This window comes from Somniosus microcephalus, chromosome 27, assembly GCF_052327205.1.
Source record: "Somniosus microcephalus isolate GS21.2 chromosome 27, FLI_Smic_1.0, whole genome shotgun sequence".
Lineage (NCBI taxonomy): Eukaryota > Metazoa > Chordata > Chondrichthyes > Squaliformes > Somniosidae > Somniosus > Somniosus microcephalus.
Genome location: NC_141013.1, coordinates 46,378,065 through 46,397,391, shown reverse-complemented (window position 1 = coordinate 46,397,391; position 19,327 = coordinate 46,378,065). Strand labels below are relative to the sequence as shown.

General features: G+C 44.6%; 1 protein-coding gene across 5 annotated transcripts in view; it reads right to left on the bottom strand.

Moving 5' to 3' along the window:
* The window catches only part of asb7 (ankyrin repeat and SOCS box containing 7), an 80,084-nt gene extending 62,168 nt beyond the window's left edge, over positions 1-17,916 (bottom strand). For 2 of the 5 annotated variants that reach the window (XM_085968925.1, XM_085968928.1), the window contains exon 1: positions 17,615-17,913. The gene's annotated coding sequence lies outside the window, so the exon portion shown is untranslated. Of the gene's footprint in view, positions 1-17,614 lie in introns of all 5 variants that reach the window. The other 3 variants (XM_085968929.1, XM_085968926.1, XM_085968927.1) reach the window with 3 other exon arrangements.
* Between the last annotated feature and the right edge of the window lie 1,411 nt (positions 17,917-19,327).

The following is a 19,327-nucleotide window of genomic DNA, read 5'->3' as shown; positions in this document are numbered from 1 at the left end:
CTGTTTCTCTCTCCACAGACTCTGCCCGACCTGCTGAGTGTTTCCAGCATTTTCTGTTTTTATTTCAGGTTTCCAGTACCTGTAGTAGTTTGCTTTTACATTTATGTTTATGCGGTTCTCCTCAGCCATGTTAAGTAGCCTGCACCCCACCAATATTGTTCTGCCAACAGGCATATTGTCGGCCATCCCAAAGTGGTACCAACATCGGAACCATTACTCAAACAGCCCAAATAGTTGCTCTACAATACCTGCGTCTCAAACAGGTCTCCCTGTACACTGCTGACTGCCAAGTGGATTACTCAGTGTTACCATGAGTCACATTCCATGCGGGTAACCTGCTTGGAATGTCCAAGGAGGAATAGCCTTTATTATTGAATGCCATAGGTTTCATGCAGGTATGTCATTGACGACAGTGGACACCCTGCACTCTGGGAATGTTACACTTCTGGTGGAACTGTGCACGTCACTCCAACAGTTCCACCCCAATGCTAAACTTAGTGCATACATTGTCACAAGCATTGTGAAATAGGGCACCTATGACCTCTATATTACAGCATTGAACTACAGGATCCAATAGCATAAAAGTTTAATGCCATCGTCACTTTTACTGTTTTGGGAAGCAATGCACTAATGTCAACTCAAATTTCTGTCCACGGATGTTGCCTGACCTGCTGAGTTTTTCCAGCATTTTCTGTTGTTATTTCGGATTTCCAACATCCGCAGTATTTTGCTATCGCACTAATGTTGCTTCTTGGCAGCAGGTCTGATTCCGGAGAGATGACAATTCCTAAATGATGTTCCTGTGTCGTTACACAATACTCCTCACTGGGTGCAAGGTGGTCCATCACCTGCTATAGACAGGCAGGCACTCTTAACAGGGGTAGCTCCAATTCCTTGTAGTCCTACGCCCTCTGACCTCTTTGGCTCCTCCAACAAAGTATATGCAGTGAAAGAATTCACTAACCCCACAAAATACCTTCTGCCCTCCTCCCAGCTGGCTCCCTTCACTACTTGAATGCCAGGTTCTACTGGACATCAACAATGTGATGTGTACATGAATTGAGACCTGAATAACTCTGCACAAACTATGTTAATCATAACTGTGCTCACAGGTCAATGTAAATGTGCACAACTGTTTACCCAAAGAAAAAGTTTGGGAGGGGGAGAAAGTGAACATCCATTCATTGAAGCCAACACAGAAAATGACTGTTCCCCAGAGCACACTGAGCTCTCGCTGCAATCCAACAGTTCCCCCCTCGAGTGCTTTGAGTAGAGCGGCAACACCTGTTGCGAGGTCATGTGGGGCAGCCGCAATTATTTTCCAAATGTCATTTAAGGCTGAAGTTGAGACTGAGGAGTATAAAACATTAATGTTAATATACATGGCTGTATATCCTGTGTGATCCCATTCAATTCCTGACATTCTGATGAGAAAGATCAAGTCCAAATGGCAAACTTTGAAGATTGTGTTTTTTATTAAAAAAACATTTTAAAAACAATATTTGCAAAAATTACTGGGTAAATGTAAAGGTCTTGCAGACTTTTCTATCAATTTAGTTCTCTGATATAGTAAATACTGGTATGTAATATTTAAAATCACATTGAAAATTTCACATGCAGTAGAATTGGTATTTTGATGGCTTTTTAAAATTTGGGTCTTGGGGCTTGCAAACAATTACCGTTAGTGTGGGAACTGGTATCTGCATCACATTAATGTCACAGCTGACATTTTCACCATTGTTTTGGACATATCCGATCGTCATATGACTGAAGGCACTGTACTATGGCACCAAAAGGTAGCTCCAATGGTCACTAGTAGACAGCATAAAATCACTTTCTAGGCCGACATTCTATTTTATGTACGTGGTATAATATAAAACACTGTCCTCAGGCTCACCATGAGCAGCGCCATGCAAGATTTGCTAATAAAATAAAAAATTACCAAATTCCAAAAGAAAAACAATCTATAAAATGGGTTATTTGTTAAAAAAATTCCCCCTAGTATTGGCCTTCTGTCAGGAGCCTGGGGCTTCAGTTTGACGATTTCACTTGTGCCCATCTCCCTCCAAGAACCCAGAGATTTGGATTTATAGGATTTCACAGAGCTGTTACTGACTTCACAGCTAGGTAGCAGACTACAACTCCTAAATCTCAATCTTTGCATTACAGCATCCAAAATGCAGCTAAAGGCTGTTTCCCTGAAGGATTACAGTGAAAATCACCACATTTTGGAGCTGGAGAGCCCAATAATACACCACAATGTTGTATGGTTGACGGAAAGACTGATCATCACAGATCCTCCGCTCTAACCTAAAGTAGAAAACACCTCACCAATTACAGCACCAAGAGTAAAGTCACCACATTAAAACCTTAAAGAGCTTGGCTGAGTCATAGCACTCTGAGTCAGAAGGTTGCAGGTTCAAACCCCACTCCAGGAATTGTACATCATCAAGGCTGACAGTGCAGTACTGAGGAATGCTGCATTATCGGAAGCGAGATCTTTTGGATGAGACAATAACCCCCATCTGTTTTACAGGTGGACGTAAAAGATCCAATGACACTATTTGAAAAAGAGCAGGGAGCTCTCCTAATGTCCTGGATAATATTCCTCCCTGAATAACCACCTAAACAGATTAACTGGTCACTTATCTCATTTGATATTTGTGGAAACTTGCTGTACTCAAATCAATTGCTGTCTTCTCTTACAAGACAAGATAACAGTGACAAAGGTTATTCTTTGGCTGTGAAGCGTTTAGGACATCCTGAAGGCACAAACCGTGCTTTATAATTTCAAGTTCTTTGACAGAGAATGTGTTCTTTTTGTACAAGATTAAAAACAAAGTAAAGCATGAACTAGCAGAGGCAACTGACAGGAAAGATTATGTAACTATATTCGCGTCATTTGTTTATGAAAGAGATTTTACATGCCCAGATTTGTTTACGTACATATATGAAGCGTGTGTGAGGGGGGAGAGAGGGGGGGGGGGGGAAGTTACTTTCCAAGAACCAATCAAAAAACATTTACTTCACTGAACACAGAACTTGCAAACTTATTTTCCCAGTCTCCCATAACAACTTGCATTTATAGAATATGAGAGAAAACTAGCAAGAAATATAAAAGCAGATTGTAAGAGCTTCTATAAGTATGCAAAAAGAAAGAGAGTAGCACAGATAAACGTTGGCCCCTTAGAGGCCGAGACAGGAGAAATTATTATGGGGAATAAGGAAATGGCAGAAACGTTAAACAAATATTTTGTATCTGTCTTCACAGTGGAAGACACAAAAAACATACCAAAAATGGTGGGGAACCAAGGGTCTAATGAGGGTGAGGAACTTAACGTAATTAATATAAGTAGAGAAAAAGTACTAGAGAAACTAATGGAACTAAAAGCTGACAAATCCCCTGGACTTGACGACCTACATCCTAGAGTTCTAAAAGAGGTGGCTGAAGAGATAGTGGGTGCATTGGTTTTTATCTTCCAAAATTCCCTAGATTGGTCCCAGCGGATTGGAAGATCGCAAATGTAACACCGCTATTCAAGAAAGGAGGGAGAGAGAAAACAGGGAACTTACAGGCCAGTTAGCCTGACATCAGTCGTCAGGAAAATACTGGAATCCATTGTTAAGGAAGTGGTATCAGGGCACTTAGAAAATCATAACATGATTAGGCAGAGTCAACATGGTTTTATGAAAGGGAAATCGTGTTTGACAAATTTATTAGAGTTTTTTGAGGATGTGACTAGCAGGGTAGATAAAGGGGAACCAGTGGATGTAGTATATTTGGATTTCCAAAAAGCATTTGATAAGGTGCCACATAAAAGGTTATTTCACAAGATTAGAGCTCTTGGAGTTGGGGGTAATATAGTAGCATGGATAGAGGATTGGTTAACAGACAGAAAAGAGAAAGTAGGGATAAACGGATCTTTTTCAGGTTGGCAGGCTGTAACTAGTGGGGTGCCGCAAGGATCAGTGTTGGGGCCTCAGCTATTTACAATCTATATTAATGACCTAGATGAAGGGACCGAGTGTAATGTATCCAAGTTTGCTGATGATACAAAGCTAGGTGGGACAGTAAGCTGTGAGGAGGACACAGAGTCTGCAAAGGGATATAGACAGACTGAGTGAGGGGGCAGTAAGGTGGCAGATGGAGTATAATGTAGGGAAATGTGAGGTTATTCACTTTGGTAGGAAGAATAGAAAACAGAATATTTTTTAAATGGTGAGAAACTTTCAAATGTTGGGGTTCAGAGATTTGGGTGTCCTCGTGCAAGAAACACAGAAAGCTAGCATGCAGGTACAGCAAGCAATAAGGAAGGCAAATGGCATGTTGGCCTTTATTGCAAGGAGGTTGGAGTATAAGAGTAAGGAAGTCTTGCTACAATTGTACAGGGCCTTGGTGAGACCACACCTGGAGTACTGGGCACAGTTCTGGTCTCCTTATCTAAAGAAGGATATACTTGCCTTGGAGGCGGTGCAGCAAAGGTTCACTAGATTGATTCCTGGGATGAGAGGGCTGTCCTATGAGGAGAGATTGTGTAGAATGGGCCGATACTCTCTGGAGTTTAGAAGAATGAGGTGATCTCATTGAAACATACAAGATTCTGAGGGGATTGAGGGGGTAGATGCTGAGAAGTTGTTTCCCCTGGCTGGAGTCTCAGAATAAGGTGCAGGCCATTTAAGACCGAGATGAGGAGGAATTTCTTCACTCAGAGGGTTGTGAATCTATGGAATTCACTGCCCCAGAGGGCTGTGAATGCAGAGACTTTTGAGTATATCCAAGGCTGAGAGAGAGACAGATTTTTGGATTCTAGGGGAATCAAGGGATATGGAGATCGGGCGGGAAAGTGGAGTCGAGGTCGATGATCAGCCATGATCTTATTGAATGGTGGAGGCAGGCTCGAGGGGCCGTACGGCCTACTCCTGCTCTTATTTCTTATGTTCTTATATAGCACCTTTAAAGTAGTATAATGTCCCAAGGCACTTTACAGTAGTATAACCAGAAAAAAATTGACACCAAGCCAAAGAAGACGACATTAGGACTGGTGACCAAAAGCTTGGCCAAAACGGTAGGCTTGAAGTCTGGTTTTAAAGGAGAGAGCTGTCGTTCCAGAACCGAGGCCAGAAGTGAAGGAGCGCAGAGCTCCCCGAGGGTTGTGGGGCTGGAGGAGAATACAGAGATAGGGAGGGGCGAGGACATGGAGGGATTTGAAAACAAGGATGAGAATTCTAAAATCGAGGTGTTGCCGTACCGGGAGCCAATGTAGGCCAGCGAGCACAGGGACGGTGGGTAAAGGGGACTAGGTGCGAGTTCGGACAGCAGAGTTTTGGATGAACTTAAGGTTACGGAGAGTGGAAGATGGGAGGCTGGCGAGAAGAGCATTGGAATAGTCGAGTCTGGGTTGAACAAAAGCATGGATGAGGGTTTCAGCAGCAGATGGGCTGAGGCAGGGGTGGAAACAGGTGATATTATGGAGGTGGAAGTAGGTGGTTTTGGTGACGGAGGGAATATGGTGTCAGAAGCTCCGCTCAGAGCCAACTAGGACGCCAAGATTGCGAACAGTCTGGCTCAGCCCGAGACAGTGACCAGGTAGGGGGATGGAATCGCTGGCTAGTGAAGTGAACGGAGTTGATGGCAGGAGCTGAAGGCAATGGCTTCGGTCTTCCCAATGTATAATTGGAGGAAATTTCTGCTCATCCGGTACTTGATGTCAGACAAGCAGCGTGACAACACAGAGGCAGTGGAGAGGTTGAGAGAGGTGGTGGTGAGGTAGAGCTGGGTGTTAGCAGTGCACATCCGATGTTGTGTTTTTGGATGATGTCGCGGAGGGGCAGCATGTAGATACGAAACAGGAGTGGGCCAAGGATAGATCTTTGAGGCACTCGAGAGGTGCGGGAAGAGAAGTCATTGCAGGATGTTCCCTGATACGACCAGATAGATAAGAATTATTCCATCTTCTGTCCAACTATTAACGTTAAAAATGCTATGTAAATCCTCCAGACATTTACAGAGTTACAGATGCAATACAATCCGTAATTAAAAGCCAGTGATTTAGAGCTGGCTGCTTCACAAACTGATGAGTACTTCTCAATCTGAATAATTCCTCCACGAGACAATTAAACTGTGATTCACCTCACTGTTGCTTTATTTAAGAATTAGACTTGTGCCCTTAAATGTTTCAAAAAGAAAGTCAAGTCTGACCTGTAACGGACCCAAAACAAGGCCATGCAATGGCACCTCGTACCTTAAAGCAAAGCATTTGTATACTATAGTAGCAGAATAACCTGTTACTGGATATAATACTCCGTCCCCTTACAAACCAGCTATCCTCTGATTTACCAGCACCACCACAGGAGTATACTCTACTCTATATTCAAAATTTGACATGTGCCGCACGCCACCACAATTTCTATAGCACTTCCTGTAACAGCGCTCTGCAAAACTTCATCATGGTCTCATTTATTCTAATGTAGACAAATTAATTCTACCACACCTTGAAGGGTCATTCTTCCCACTTCCCAGTCTTGGTTCTGCCAGCCCTATCAGCACCTGCAGCACATCAGATACGATAAAATAAAATAAACAGCAAATGAGGTAAAAAAAATGTAGAAAAGTTTAAGTTTTTAAAAGAATTATCTTGTAATTGTGATAAATATTCTAGCTCCTATATGGTGCTCTTTTACAAATGCAAATCACTTAAAATATGGAGTTTCAGCTCCCTCTCTAAGCTTATTAATTGACTTGTCAATCAAGCAAAGCCAGGGTTCTGCTCTGCAGCCTGACCTGTAACCGACCCTAGCTTCACTTCAAGAATCCACAGTAGAGATGTTGAATCACCAAGAAATGACAATGGGGAGGTGGGGACCGAGAACAGGGAACTTGCGCAAGTACGCAATTGCAGTAGTGGGAGGAATGCCAACAATGAAGACATAGTTGAAGGGTGAGTGCAGTTTAGAAACCTTTAAAGAGGGAGGATATATTGGGTAGTTGTCCAAAACTCAAGGTCGGCAAATGCTGGGCTCGGAGAACCTCCAGAAGACTTGGAAGGAGTTGGGTCTGGAGACTGCAAATCCCTTCAGATATTTTCCAGAGCTCAGTGGATGTGAGTCACAAGCTGGAGGATTTGAAAATAGCAAACATTACTTCAAAAAAAAGGGTCTAAAGATGAACTGTCAAATTATAGACCTGTAAGCCATTTGGAAAATGATTAGCACTATTTGATGTGATTTTCTAAGTGATCATCTTGAGGTACCGCAGCTAATTAGAGATAGCCAACATGGTTTGGAGACCTGCAGGTCACGCTGAACAAATTTACTGGATTTCTTTGAGGGTTACAGATCTAATGAAATGGGCCTGGACAACAGAAGCTGTTTACTTGGATTTCAGAAAGGCATTCGACACTGTCCACCTAATAGACGACAGTATAAAATTCAGGCCTATGAGATGGATGGTCTTGGTATCGGACTAGATTAGAAATTGACGGATTGTTGGAGGCAGTGAGCTGTGGTACACAACGAGGTATCTGGATGCAGCCGGTTTTGGTGGTGTGCCACAGAGGCTGGTGTTGGGACACATTAATTTTTGTAAATGATTTGCAGGAAGGGAAAAATCACAGCTATGGTGTCTAATTGTGACAAGAATCCAAAACTGAGGGAAGTGGCAAATGATTATCAACGTGCACAAATGCAAAGGAATCTCGAGAGGCTAGGTCTGTGCACAGAGAATTAGTAGATATTCTTCAGTAAGGAGAAGTGGAAAATTATTAGATTCGGTAGAGGAAGAGTAGCCCCTGTGCTTGCTAGCCCACACAGCAAATTGTGCGAAATGGAAATCTCAACGTCGCAAGAATATCTGGGGGTTTGGATGGACAGGTCACTGGAACTGTCGGTACAGTGTTCACAAGCAGTTAGAAAAACAAACAAAATGCTGGGATGTACAGCTAAGAGTGTAACTTAAAAATAGAGGCAATTCTAAAATATCTGTCCACATCTACAGTACTGCGTGCAGTTTTGATGTCCCTATTTGAAAAAGATTTTAACTTATTGGAGGGAGTGCAGAGGAAGGCTAATGGATTAATTCCAGAATTGAGGAGATAAATCTTGGAGAGGTTGGCTACAATGGGACTTCTTTCTTTCAAGAGAGTTGACTGGGGTAATTTGATACAAGTATTTAAGACTATAAAGGGTTTAGAAGATGGAGATTCAGATATGTTTTTCTGCCAGTTATAATATTTAACAGCAAAGGATCACAGTCTCAAATTAAGGACAACAAAGAAAAATGGGAAACTCGGGTAACATTCTTTTCAGTGAAACAGACTGCCAACAAGGGTGGCAGAACAAGAAACTATGACAGGGCTTAAAAAGGGACTAGTTATAGCTCAGGCCATTCCCCCCACTAAATCTATTATGGTGCATTTCTACATGAGCCAACTAGTCTAATTCCACTCTCCAGCTTCCCCTTTAACTTTCTTTTTCAAGCAACATTCGAATTGCCTTTTCAAAGTAAAATTTAGTGATGGTTTGTGGCAATTCGTCTATTAGATTGATTTAGTAACGCAGGAAGGTAATCTTGTGGGAAGCTGGATGCATAGGGTAGCTGGACTAATAGTCTAATCCTGCTTCAAAATGGTTACAATGTTCCACCTTCTGGTCTTAAATGTCTATGTTCTACTTTACAGGATACACCGTGCTGTCCTTATTTTAAAAAAGTGCACTGTGTGTTATAAATCTCATCATTATAAAGAACTACTCATGAAATAACGCTGGACGACCAGCTGGAGGCACTGTCCAAGGAGTATAAATACTCGGGCGCGGGCCCAGCTTTCCAGGGACATTTTGTAAGACAAGGAATTAGTGAAAGATAACTAGACCTCCATGTTCTGAAACAAGTTGATTAAAGCCTTGCTTTATACTCAAACCGAGTGCGTCGTGAGTTTTATTACGTCACTGTGACTACCCGTGAACGCCAGAGGGTGTGTGTTTGGCCAAAATAAATGATGGGCCAGAAATTCGGGTCCGCACGGGCGAGTACGCGCTGTGTACTCACGCGTAGGGCCAACGAAAGTGCCGGTTTCGTGCATGCGCTGCGCATGCGCTGGAAACCGGAACTTCCGTTCCCTTGAAGGAAGGGGTTCACAGGTCGAACGCGTGCGCCAGAGAGGCAGCGCGTATGCCTGGAACTTCCGATATTTTTTTTTACAGCTTTCTCCGGGAGGGTACGTCTCCAGGAGTTACACTTTTAAAAAGCAGTCGCAAGGCCTGCTTTTAACAAGGTAAGTGGTGAATTAAGTAAAATTAAAACATTTTTTCCACAGGTTTATTATTTTTAAATACTTTAAAGAAAGGTAAATTTATTTTTGGCCCCGTTAAAAACTGTAAATAATTTTTTCAAAAATTTAAATTATTGTTTAAAATAGTTATTTTATGTAATTTAGTTATTTTAAAAATGTGAATTTTAAAAAATTTATTTGAAGTTTGAGTTAGGTTTTGGGGCCGATCTCTATTCATAGATTTGACAGGTCTTCCTGTCAAATTTATGAATAGAGATTCCCTGCTACGATTGGCTCTCCATGGCCCACGTGATCCCAGTGTACGCTTCGAACTAACTGCGCCCCTGGGATACGCAAGCACTGCGCGCCAGCAGTTGGAGGCGGCCCAGGATCGCAATCCCACGGGGGCCCACAGCTCAACGGCCGGCGCACTAGGTAAGTGCAGGTTGGGGGCTTGCACCCGCGGGAAGCCCCCGACCCGAATTTCTGGCCTAAGATACAAGTTGTTAGTGCAAAGAAAAGTGCCGTTTCTACTTGCACTTTCTACTAAAATTGATGGCAAGACGAGACTGAAAATCAATTGGAAAAAATATTTGAATTCTTTCCTTTTCTAGGAGAGTTAGGAGTCCCAAGCCAAGTTACTTTACATGCCTGCAGAGAATTATCAACCTGTAAAATGTTAAGTAGTTCTCTTACTTTTTTTGGTGCCAATTTTCTTCCGGGATGAATGCATCGATTTGTGCTGGAGTACAGTTCAACGAGTACCAGCAGCCCTCTGGTACCTTGCCCAAGTGTCCCTACTTCACCCGTGAGCCTAACTAGCAAGATGCCACATGCTCTGCAACCATGGTGGCCATCACAGCGGAGCTCAATCGTGCCCTCACCCGAGATGCACAATCACGTACTTTCCAGCAGGAGGCACTATGCAGTAATCAGGAGCATAGCCTGACTGATTTTACTCCAAGGCCATTCCAAGTACAGTACCCGAGTTTTGTCCTGGCTGAAAACAGAGATCTCATGGAGAAATTCTTTCAGGCAGAAATAAAGCATGCGATGCCTTGCTGCAGCAAGCAGTTGGGGCAGAGACTGAAGAAAAACATTTGAAGCAGAGCAAGATATAGGGATATGGGAAAAGAACACGGAAGTGGGATTAGTTTTGGATGCTCTTGCAAAAAGTCGGCAGAACCCTTATTCATCCTTCATGAGCGAATGCATCCCACTTCCTCAAAAATAATTCAAGATGAGGACATCTATTTTTTCCAGCACACTGAATGTGTCATGACTAAATTGTCAACTGAAGACCACATGGTTAGCATTAACTTCTTTAAAAAAAAATATTTGCATTCTGCTGGAGAATTTTACAGTTTCCAGTGACAAGCAGCCAATCACAGCTCACTGTGGCAGGCAGGTCAGACTGGCTGCAGTGGAAATGCCGTGCAATTTCTGGGAGGCAAGAGGCTGGAATACTGAGCAATTGCCATCATCCTCCTGGGGCAGGAGAACTGTGGGATGGCTTTAGTCAGCAAGAACAACCACCGACAAATCAGAGTGTCAAATACCAACTTGGCACGGACGTGGTAGGAGCTTGGAATAGTTTTTGTCAAATATATAATAAACACACACACACTTGAAGTTTGGATTATCATGGAGAGGGTGCGGAAGAGATTTGTTAAGCCTCCCATAGAATATTTGAATATAAGAAATAGGAGGAGTAGGCCATTTGGCCCCTCAAGACGGCTCCGGGATTCAATAAGATCATGGCTGATCATCTACCTCAACTCCCCTTTCCTGCACTGTCCCCATATCCCTTGGTTCCCTTAATATCCAAAAATCTATCGATCTCTGTCTTGAATATACTCAATGACTGACCCTCCACAGCCCTCTGGGGTAGAGAATTCCAAAGATTCACCACCCTCTGAGTGAAGAGACTTCTCATTTCAGTCCTAAACGGCCGACCTCTTATTCTGAGACTGTGTCCCCTGGTTCTAGACTCCCGAGCCAGGGGAAACATCCTCCCTGCATCTACCCGGTCAAGCCCTGTATGAATTTTGTATGTTTCAATCTCTCCTCATAGGACAATCCCCCCATCCCAGAAACCAGTCTGGTGAACCTTCGCTGCACTCCCTCCATGGCAAGTAAGGAGACCAAAACTGTCCACAATACTCCAGGTGCGGTCTCACCAGGGCCCTATATAATTGCAGCAAGACGTCTTTACTCTTATACTCAAATCCTCTTGTAATAAAGGCCAACATACCATTTGCTTTCCTAACTGCTTGCTGTACCTGCATGTTAACTTTCAGTGATTCGTGTACAAGGACACCCAGGTCCCTCTGAACACCAACATTTCCCAATCTCTCACCATTTAAAAAATACTCTGCTATTCTATTTTTCCCACCAAAGTGGATAACTTCACACTTCTCCACATTATATTCCATTTTTCCATGTCCTTGCCCACTCACTTACCCTGTGTATATCCCCTTGAAGCCTCTTTGCATCCTCCTCACAACTTACATTCCCACCCAGCTTTGTATCATCAGCAAACTTGGATATATTACATTTGGTTCCCTCATCCAAATCATTGTGAATAGCTGAGGCCCAAGCACTGATCCTTGCGGTACCCCACTAGTTACAGCCTGCCAACCCAAAAATGACCCATTTATTCCTACTCTGTTTTCTGTCCATTAACCAATCCTCAAGCCATGCTAATATATTACCCCCAATCCCGTGAGTCCTAATTTTGTTTAATAACCTCTTGTGTGGCACCTTATCGAATGCCTTCTGAAAATCCAAATGCACCACATCCCCTGGTTCCCCCTTATCTATTCTGCTAGTTACAACCTCAAAAAACTCCAACAGATTTGTCAAACATGATTTCCCTTTCATAAATCCGTGTTGACTCTGCCCAATCCTATTATTATTTTCTAAGTGCCCTGTTGCCACGTCCTTAATAATAGATTCTAGCATTTTCCCTACTACTGATGTCAGGCTAACTGGTCTGTAGTTCCCCGTTTTCTCTTTCCCTCCTTTCTTAATTAGTGGGGTTACATTTGCCACCTTCCAATCTGTGGGAACCGTTCCAGAATCTATGGAATTTTGGAAAATGACAACCAATGCATCCACTATCTGTATAGCCACCTCTTTCAGAGCCCTAGGATGTAGGCCATCAGGTCCATGGGATTTATCGGCTTTCAGTCCCATTAATTTCTCCAGTACAATTTTTTTTACTAATACTAATTTCTTTCAGTTCCTCGTTCTCGTCAGACCCTTGGCTCTCCATTATTTCCGGGAAGTTTTTTGTGTCTTCTTCCGTGAAGACAGACACAAAGTATGTGTTTAATTTCTCTGCCATTTCCTGATTCATTATAATTTCTCCCGTCTCAGCCTATAAGGGACCCACATTTACTTTCACTAATCTTTTCCTTTTTACATACCTAAAGGCGCTTCTACAGTCTGTTTTCATGTCTCTCGCTAGTTTACTCTCATCTTCTATTTTCCCTTTCTTTATCAATTTCTTGGTCCTCCTTTGCTGAATTCTAAAATCCTCCCACTCCTTAGGTTAACAGGGGGAAAATATATCCATTGATCAGTGAAGCAATAACTAGAGGACAGAAGCTTAATCATTAAAAGAATGAAAAAGGTTAGGAACAATATATATATATTTTTAAACACAAATGGCTCATGGAATGCCCTACCGGAAAGTGGTGGAAGCAGAATCCATAATAGCGGATGAATGTGGATAAATGTTTGAAGGCTTAAAAGGTTATGGGGAAATGGCTGGGAATGGGACTAAGTGGATATCTCCTTCAGATAATTGGCGTAGATGTGATGGACTAAATGCCATTCTGCGCTGTAAAATTCTTCAAGTTTTGTTGGAAGTTGCAGAGCCAGTGAAAATATTTATCGCCATCACTAAGTAATACTTCAAGAGGTTAAAACACTGATTCAAAATACATTTAAGGAAAGTGCAAATTTTGTAAACACCAGTATCAAAACCCATGCCAAGATTTGGAATGCTCATAATTCAAATCAAAAGTTGTACAGTTTTGAAGTTATTTAATTATGGAGCTAAAAAGTTGCCATGTAAACCGCTGGAGGAATATTCTTAACACAGATTGGAGGGAAAAAAATTAGTACTTGCAATAAGGGAAAATCTGACTTTAGCCAGAGTTCATTTTTATAAAATTTGAGAGAGTTTTATTGTAACAGAGAGGGGTTGATGAGTATATGGACTTTCAAAAGGCGTTTGATAAAGTACCACATCATACTTATTGGCAAAATTGAAGCCCATAGGATCAAAAGGACAGTGGCAGCACGGATACAAAATTGGCTAAGGGACAGAAAGCAGAGAGTAGTGGTGAACGGTTGTTTCTCAGACTGGAGGGAAGTGTACAGTGGTGTCCCCGATGAGTTGGTATTAGGACCACTGCTCTTTTTGATATATATTAATGACCTGGACTGGATATACAGGGCATAATTTCAAAGTTTGCAGATGACACGAGACTCGGAAATACAGTAAACAGTGAGGAGGATAGTAACAGGCTTCAGGAGGACAAACAGATTGGTGAAATGGGCAGACAGGTGACAGATGAAAAATAATGCAGAAAAGTGTGAAGTGATTCATTTTGGTGAGAAATAAGAGAGGGAACATGAACTAAATGGTACAATTTTAAAAAGGGTGTAGGAACAGAGACACCCGGGGGTGTACGTACATAAATCTTTGAAGGTCAGGACAAGTTGAGAAGGTGGTTAAAAATGCTTTATAAATAGAGGCACAAGAGTACAAAAGCAGTGAAGTTATGTTAAACCTTTATAAATCTCTGGTTAGGCCCCAGCTGGAGTATTCTGTTCCATTCTGGGCACCGCACTTCAGTAAAGATGTCAAAGTCTTGGAGAGGGTGCAGAAAAGATTTACTAGAATGGTTCCAGGGATGCTGGACACCAGACTTTTATGTGGGGAGTCTGGAGAAGCTAGGGTTGTTCTCCTTAGAGCAGAGAAGGTTAAGGGGAGATTTAATAGAAGTATTCAAAATCAGGAAGAGTATCAAGAGAGTGAATAAAGAGAAACTAATTCCATTGGCAGAAGGGTTGGTAGCCAGAGGACACCGAAATAAGGCAACTGGCAAAAGAACCAGAGTTGAGATGAGAATTTTTTTTACGCAGCGAGTTGTTGTGATCTGGAATGCGCTGCCTGAAAGGGCGGTGGAAGCAGATTCAACAATAACTTTCAAAAGGGAATTGGATAAATACTTGCAAGGGTAGGGGAGTGGGACTAATTGGAGAGCTCTTTCAAAGTCTGTGCTGTGCTAGGATTAGGTTCGATGCTGGATCATTCGATGATTCTATTGCTTCCTGCTGCTCTGTTATCGTTGATATTTTGGCATTTTCTTCCTTTCAGTAGTGACATTTTTGTTCACAGATATTTGTGTGCAGTTTTTACAGAAACTAAGTATAAAAATAATTAAAAAGAGAAAAATGTAATTCTAAAACACAGCTTTGGCAACAGTCTGGGCACCTGCTCGTCCTTCAAGAAATAGGTTGTATAGAGTCTTGGTAAGTCTCCATCTGCATTGTTTCGGGCACTGCACCTCAGGAAAGATAGACTGGCCTTGGAGTGGAGATTCACCAGAATTATACTGGGGGTTAAAGGGTTAAATTATGAGGCCAGGTTGCATAGACTAGGCTTGTATTCCCCAGTATAGAAGATTAAGGGATGATCTGATCAAGGTGTTTAAAATGTTAAAAGGATTTGAAGGTAAACAGTGGTGTTCCCCAGGGGTCAGTACGAGGACCACTGCTTTTCTTGATATATATTAATGACTTGGACTTGGGTGTACAGGGCACAATTTCAAAATCTGCAGATGACACAAAACTCGGGAAGATCGCGCACAGCGAGGAGGATCGCGATAGACTTCAAGAGGACAGGCTGGTGAAATGGGCGGACACGTGGCAGATGAAATTTAACGCAGAAAAGTGCGAAGTGATACATTTCGGTAGGAAGAACGAGGAGAGGCAATATAAACTAAAGGGTACAATTCTAAAGGGGGAGCATGAACAGTGAGACCTGGGTTATATGTGCACGAATCATTGACGGTGGCAGGGCAGGTTGAGAAAGCAGTTAAAAAATGCATACGGAATCCTGGGTTCTATTCTATAAATAGAAGCATAGAGTACAAAAACAAGCAAGTAATGATGAACCTTCATAAAACGCTGGTTTGGCCTCAAATGGAGTATTGTGTCCAATTCTGGGGACAGCACTTTAGGAAGGATGTGAAGGCCTTAGAGAGGGTGCAAAAAAGATTTACAAGAATGGTTCCAGGAATGAGGGACTTCAATTACGTGGATAGACTGGAGAAGCTGGGGTTGTTCTCCTTAGAGCAGAGAAGGTTGAGAGGAGATTTGATAGAGGTGTTCAAAATCATGAGGGGTCCGGACAGAGTAGATAGAGAGAAACTGTTCCAATTGGCGGAAGGGTCGAGAACCAGAGGACACAGATTTAAGGTGTTTGGCAGAAGAACCAAAGGCGACATGAGGAAATACTTTTTTACACAGCGAGTGGTAAGGATCTGGAATGCACTGTCTGAAAGGGTGGTGGAGGCAGATTCAATCTTGGCTTTCAAAAGGGAGTTGGATAAGTACCTGAAGGGGGAAAAAAAATGCAGGGCTACGGGGAAAGGGTGGGGGAGTGGGACTAGCTGAAGTGCTCTCGCAGAGAGCCAGCACGAGCTCGATGGGCCGAATGGCCTCCTTCTGTGCTGTAACCATTCTATAATAGGATAGATAAAGAGGAATTATATCCTCTGGTGGGGGAATGAAGAACAAGTGTACAGAATCTTAAAATTAGAACTGGGCCATTTAGGAGGAAAATCAGGAAGCATGTTTTCACAGAGTATTGGAAATCAGGAACTCTCACCCCAAAAGGTCTTGGATGCCTGGACAACTGAAGCCTTCATGACCAAAATCGATAGATTTTTGTTGGGTAAGGGTATCAAGGGATATGGAGTAACAGCGGGTAAATGAGGTTGAGGTACAGATCAGCCATAACCTGAACGGCGGAGCAGTCTCGAGGGGCTGAATGGCCTACTAATAAGTGGTACATCATACAAAGATACAGCGCAGAAAGAAAGGAGGCCATTCAACCCACTGTGCCTGCGCCTGCACAGGAATACTGACAAGAGAGCAAGCTTTAATTTTACATATAATGTATGGTCATGGAAAATTAAAGATGCTTAAATAAAAGTGATTAAAATGGCAATATCCGGAGAGTGAGAATTATTGTGCCTCATTTTCCTCTTCACATGACAAAGTAATTTTGGCATTGATACAATGCAGGAGCATCCCTTTCAGTGGCAAACAAAAAATTGGTCTTATGTTTTATCTGTAAAAAGTGTTCCCCTTTTTACATGGTAATTTCTAGGTGCAAATGAGCAGGCAGACCTGTCCCACAAAATCAAATCAATGGAACAAACACTGAAGTAGTAAAACAGAAACAGAAAATGCTAGAAACACAGATTATCAGCATCTACAAAAAGAGAAAGGACAGGTTAACATGTCAGCTGTAAGCCTTGCTCACTTCTCTTTATAGTCCTGTTGTGTATTTCCAACATCTGCAGTTTGCTTCTAACATTTAGCAGCTATTCTTTTATACTTGTGCTGAAGTTATAACAATCACTGACTTAAAACAATCTTAAGATCAGCTCACGCTGTTAAAAATGCAAACTTCACCTGTCAAATGAAACGAGTGGAGGGAGGGCTGCCCTTTGCCCTGTCCCCAGGGGGAGAGCCCAAGCCCCGGGGGGGGGGCAGGCAGGGAAAGAGAGCCCAGGCCCCCAGGGGTTTTTTTTTTGGGGGGGGGGGGGGAAGAAAGAGAGCCCAGGCCCCCAGGGGTTTTTTTTTTGGGGGGGGGGGGGGGGGAAGGAAGAGAGCCCAAGCCCCCAGGGTTTGGGGGGGGGGGGCAGGGTAAGAGAGCCCAGGCCCCCAGGAGTTGGGGGTTGGGGGGGGAAATGGGCCCAGGCCCCCAGGGGTTTTGGGGGGGGGGGGGGGGGGGGAGAGAGAAAGAGAGCCCAGGCCCCCAGGAGTTGGGGGAAGGAGGGGTGGGGGAAGGGAGGTGGGGGGGGGGGGGAAAGAGAGCCCAGGCCCCCAGGGGTTGGGGGGGGGGGGGGGGGTGGGGGGGGGGAGGGGAAAGAGCGCCCAGGCCCCCAGGGGTTGGGGGGGGGGGGGGAAAGAGAGCCCAGGGGAGAGGGGCAGAGAGCCCAGGCCCGGGGTCTGCAGCCAGTGCCCCAGGTGTGTCGCGCCCAGCCCCTCACCATGATGCGGCGGATCAGGTGTGAGCTCCCCCTGTTCACACTTACATCACTCGGCCTCCCTTTTCCCCCTCATTGGTCCGTCTCCACGCATCCTCCCTGAGCCGGCGGGCCGAGGCCGGGGCACGCCCCGCACTCGCCGGCTAACACTGCGCCGTGCTCGCCGCCTGACAGGCGGGGCCGTCTGCTCCACTGGTACAAGGCGGCCTACCTGCTGGAAGCGTGTGAGCCGGGCTGGAGCAGGCCGCAGACGCGAGCGATGGGCTGTACGCAATTTCCTGGGGAGCCTGTTGCTGCGGCGCCATGACAGTCCCAGCTCGCGCATGCGCGCCCCACCTCCCAGCACGCGCACGCGCCCTCCCCCGCCCAGCACGCGCGCGCCCTCCCCCGCCCAGACCGCGCATGCGCCCGCCCAGCCCGGGCACACGCCGTCCCACGCCCAGACCGCGCATGCGCCGTCCCCCGCCCAGCCCGCGCATGCGCCGTCCCCCGCCCAGCCTGCGCATGCGCCGTCCCCCGCCCAGCCTGCGCATGCGCCGTCCCCCGCCCAGCCCGCGCATGCGCCGTCCCCCGCCCAGCCCGCGCATGCGTCCATCCCGGCGTGCGCATGCGTCCACCCCCGCCCGGCCCGGAGGCCGAGGGGCGATACAGCGGATAAAAGGCTGCAGAGGTCGGGCTTTCTGCCATGGAGCGGAGGAATTAAGGGACTTCGAGTGAGGAGAGGATCTGAAGGCTTTTTGTTTATGAATGAATAGGCGGCAATCGCTGGAGAATGAAGGGGGTTCTGGAATCTCATCGCAGGGGATGACTCTGCCCCCCCCCCTCCCTCCCCTCCCCACCCCCTCCCTCCCCTCCCCCCCACCCTGCCCCTCTTTCCCCCCTCCCCCCACCCTGCCCCTCTTTCCCCCCTCCCCCACCCTGCCCCCCTCTTTCCCCACCCTCCCACAATTCACAATTCAAATCGCTTTATTGGCATGATAAGTTACATCTTATGTTGCCAAAGCATCAAAATACATTTATGGTTTAGCACACAAACGCAGTTCTATTCATAGTGTATAAACAGGTATATCCCTGAGTGTATAAATATACATTCGCATTGTTTATATATATTCTTTTCTTAGTTTACTGGTTGTCCCTCTGTTCATGGCAAGCTGTAACATAGTGTGCCGCCAGTGTTATACAGCTTCTCTCCTCTCCCAGTAGGAATGGGAGTTTTTGGTTGTCATTCAGATTTCTGAAATCAGGGCATATTTGTGACAATTTTTGGTAGAAATTCTCCCTGATGCCCTGATATTTTCCACAAGCTGTGAGGAAGTGCATCTCTGTCTCCACCACTCCCTGACTGCAGTGAGAGCATATCCTGTCCTCTCTTGGCAGCCTGGTCTGCCTGTGTCTGCCTTTTTCGATCGCTAGGCTATGTTCGCTAAGTCTGTACCTTGTCAAGGTTCTTCTCAGTTTGTTATCCTTTACCATGGTCAGGTAATCAGCTATGTTGTATTGTCTGTTTAGGGCCAAGTAGCAATTGAGTTTGCTTTGGGTTTTTGTTGTTTCTGCCCAATATGTCAGATATTTTTCCTTTTGCTTAGCGACGATTGTGTTGGGTCGAATTCTTTGTGTTACCCTGTCACTGTCCTGGGGCTGGTTATTGTTAGTATTGTTAGTAGTTACTTCACTGAGTCCCAGGACTAGTTGACTGAGGGTATTCTTCTTTATGGTCAGCTCTTGGCATTTCAGGGCATCGTAGTGATAGCATTGGGGATT